The sequence below is a fragment of the Oncorhynchus kisutch genome, unplaced genomic scaffold, assembly GCF_002021735.2.
Source record: "Oncorhynchus kisutch isolate 150728-3 unplaced genomic scaffold, Okis_V2 scaffold730, whole genome shotgun sequence".
NCBI lineage: Eukaryota > Metazoa > Chordata > Actinopteri > Salmoniformes > Salmonidae > Oncorhynchus > Oncorhynchus kisutch.
In genome coordinates this window covers 85,852-89,678 of record NW_022262675.1, presented here as the reverse complement: position 1 = coordinate 89,678, position 3,827 = coordinate 85,852, and the positions used below count along the sequence as shown (strand labels likewise).

General features: G+C 49.3%; 1 long non-coding RNA gene across 1 annotated transcript in view; it reads right to left on the bottom strand.

Annotated features, from left to right (window-relative positions):
- Positions 1-1,104: 1,104 nt before the first annotated feature.
- The window catches only part of LOC116361517 (uncharacterized), a 7,723-nt gene continuing 5,000 nt past the window's right edge, over positions 1,105-3,827 (bottom strand). Inside the window, exons 2-3 of the long non-coding RNA XR_004207638.1 lie at positions 2,031-2,171; positions 1,105-1,231 (exon numbers count right to left, since the gene is read on the bottom strand). This is a non-coding gene — a long non-coding RNA (uncharacterized LOC116361517). The remainder of the gene's footprint in view (positions 1,232-2,030; positions 2,172-3,827) is intronic.

Genomic DNA, 3,827 nt, shown 5'->3' with positions numbered 1-3,827 from the left:
GGGTGTGTGAGGTGTGTGTGTGTTGTACTGATACAGGGTGTGTGTGTGTGTGTGTTGTACTGATGCAGGGTGTGTGTGTGTGTGTGTTGTACTGATGCAGGGTGTGTGAGGTGTGTGTGTGTGTGTGTTGTACTGATGCAGGGTGTGTGAGGTGTGTGTGTGTGTTTGCACTGATGCAGGGTGTGTGAGGTGTGTGTGTGTGTTGTACTGATGCAGGGTGTGTGAGGTGTGTGTGTGTGTGTGTGTGTGTGTGTGTGTGTGTGTTGTACTGATGCAGGGTGTGTGAGGTGTGTGTGTGTGTGTGTGGGTGTGTGTGTGTGTGTGTGTGTGTGTGGTGTGTGTGTGTGTGTGTGTGTGTGTGTGTGTGTGTGTGGTGTGTGTGTTGTACTGATGCAGTGTGTGTGAGGTGTGTGTGTGTTGTACTGATGCAGGGTGTGTGTGTTGTACTGATGCAGGGTGTGTGAGGTGTGTGTGTGTGTGTTGTACTGATGCAGTGTGTGTGAGGTGTGTGTGTGTGTCGTACTGATGCAGGGTGTGTGAGGTGTGTGTGTGTTGTACTGATGCAGGGTGTGTGTGTTGTACTGATGCAGGGTGTGTGTGTTGTACTGATGCAGGGTGTGTGTGTGGTGTGTGTTGTACTGATGCAGGGTGTGTGAGATTGTGTGTTGTACTGATGCAGGTGTGTGAGATGTGTTGTTGTACTGATGCAGGGTGTGTGTGTGTCGTACTGATGCAGGGTGTGTGTGTTGTACTGATGCAGGGTGTGTGTGTGTGTTGTACTGATGCAGGGTGTGTGTGTGTGTGTGTTGTACTGATGCAGGGTGTGTGAGATGTGTGTTGTACTGAATGCAGGGTGTGTGAGATGTGTGTTGTACTGATGCAGTGTGTGTGTGTTGTACTGATGCAGGGTGTGTGTGTGTTGTACTGATGCATGGTGTGTGTGTGTGTTGTACTGATGCAGGGTGTGTGTGTGGTTGTACTGATGCAGGGTGTGTGGTGTTGTACTGATGCAGGGTGTGTGTGTGTTGTACTGATGCAGGGTGTGTGTGTGTTGTACTGATGCAGGGTGTGTGTGTTGTTCTCACCTCGTGACGTTGATCTTGGACTTTGCGGAGGACTTCCAGGAAAGCACAGCTGCTCCACTGTCCTGGCCAGGTTCTGCCCCTGTTCCTTCCCCACAACACGCTCATCCTCCAGATCACATTTATTACCCACCAGAATCAATCGGAACCTGGGGGGAGGAGGGGGGGGGGGCGGGGGGGCGGGGGGGGTGGGGGGGCGAGGAGGAGGAGGAGGAGGAGGGAGGGGAGGGGTGATGGGGGAGGAGGGAGGGGGGAGGGAGGAGGTGGAGGAGGAGGAGGAGTAAATAAAGAGTGGAAGCAGGGGAGAGACCCCGAGAGAGCAGAATGTCATCTGCCCAAGGTAGCAGAATGTCATCTGCCCAAGGTAGCAGAATGTCATCTGCCCAAGGTAGCAGAATGTCATCTGCCCAAGGTAGCAGAATGACATCTGCCCAAGGTAGCAGAATGTCATCTGCCCAAGGTAGCAGAATGCCATCTGCCCAAGGTAGCAGAATGCCATCTTCCCAAGGTAGCAGCATGCCATCTGCTCTCCTAGCATCTCAGTGTAGGTGTGTGTGTGTGTGTGGTGTGTGTGTGTGTGTGTGTGTGTGTGTGTGTGTGTGTGTGTGTGTGTGTGTGTGTGTGTGTGTGTGTGTGTGTGTGTGTGTGTGTGTGTGTGTGTGGTGTGTGCGTGTGTGCAGAGTACTTGTGTCTTTTTCTGTGTGTGTATGTGTGTGTGTAGAGTACTTGTATTTTTCTGTGTGTGTGTGTGTGTGTGTGTGTGTGTGTGTATGTGTGTGTGTGTGTGTGTGTGTGTGTGTGTGTGTATGTATTCATGCGTGCATCCCTGTGTGTGTGTGTGTGTGTGTGTGCGTGTGTGTACCTGTGTGTGTGTGTGTGTGTGTGTGTGTGTGTGTACCTGTGTGTGTGTGTGTGTGTGTGTATTCATGTGTGTGTGTGATAACTTACATCGTCAGTGTCTTTGACTCTGAGGATCTGCTCTCGTAGGTCTTGCAGATCGTTGAAGGTGGACTGGGCTGTGATGGAGTACACTAACGCAAAGCCCTGGCCATTCTTCATGTACAGATCTCTCATGGCTGTGAATTGTTCCTGTGGAGGAGAGAGAGACATACAGGAAGCTAAAGACTTGTCATTGGGGGGTGATAACATGGGCAAGGATCCAATCTAAAGATGTAATTAGTGGTGATAACATGGGCAAGGATCCCATCTATAGCCTGGTCATTATGGATGATAACATGGGCAAGGATCCCATCTAAAGCCTTGTCATTGGGGATGATAACATGGGCAAGGATCCAATCTAAAGACTTCATTAGTGGTGATAACATGGGCAAGGATCCCATCTATAGCCTGGTCATTAGGGCTGATAACATGGGCAAGGATCCCATCTAAAGCCTTGTCATTAGGGGGTGATAACATGGGCAAGGATCAAATCTAAAGACTTCATTAGTGGCGATAACATGGGCAAGGATCCCATCTATAGCCTGGTCATTAGGGATGATAACATGGGCAAGGATTCCATCTATAGCCTGGTCATTAGGGCTGATTACATGTGCAAGGATCCCATCTAAAGCCTTGTCATTGGGGATGATAACATGGGCAAGGATCCCATCTATAGCCTGGTCATTAGGGCTGATTACATGTGCAAGCATCCCATCTAAAGCCTGGTCATTAGGGCTGATAACATGTGCAAGGATCCCATCTAAAGCCTTGTCATTGGGGATGATAACATGGGCAAGGATCCCATCTATAGCCTGGTCATTAGGGATGATAACATGGGCAAGGATCCCATCTATAGCCTGGTCATTAGGGATGATAACATGGGCAAGGATCCCATCTATAGCCTGGTCATTGGGGATGATAACATGGGCAAGGATCCCATCTATAGCCTGGTCATTGGGGATGATAACATGGGGCAAGGATCCCATCTATAGCCTGGTCATTATGGATGATAACATGGGCAAGGATCCCATCTATAGCCTGGTCATTAGGGATGATAACATGGGCAAGGATCCCATCTAAAGCCTGGTCATTAGGGATGATAACATGGGCAAGGATCTCGTCTATAGCCTGGTCATTAGGGATGATAACATGGGCAAGGATCCCATCTATAGCCTGGTCATTAGGGATGATAACATGGCAAGGATCCCATCTATAGCCTGGTCATTGGGGATGATAACATGGGCAAGGATCCCATCTATAGCCTGGTCATTATGGATGATAACATGGGCAAGGATCCCATCTATAGCCTGGTCATTGGGGATGATAACATGGGCAAGGATCCCATCTATAGCCTGGTCATTATGGATGATAACATGGGCAAGGATCCCATCTATAGCCTGGTCATTAGGGATGATAACATGGGCATGGATCCATCTAAAGCCTGGTCATTAGGGATGATAACATGGGCAAGGATCCCATCTATAGCCTGGTCATTAGGGATGATAACATGGGCAAGGATCCCATCTAAAGCCTGGTCATTAGGGATGATAACATGGGCAAGGATCCCATCTAAAGCCTGGTCATTAGGGATGATAACATGGGCAAGGATCCCATCTAAAGCCTGGTCATTAGGGATGATAACATGGGCAAGGATCTCGTCTATAGCCTGGTCATTAGGGATGATAACATGGGCAAGGATCCCGTCTATAGCCTGGTCATTAGGGATGATAACATGGGCAAGGATCCCATCTATAGCCTGGTCATTAGGGATGATAGCATGGGCAAGGATCCCATCTATAGACTGGT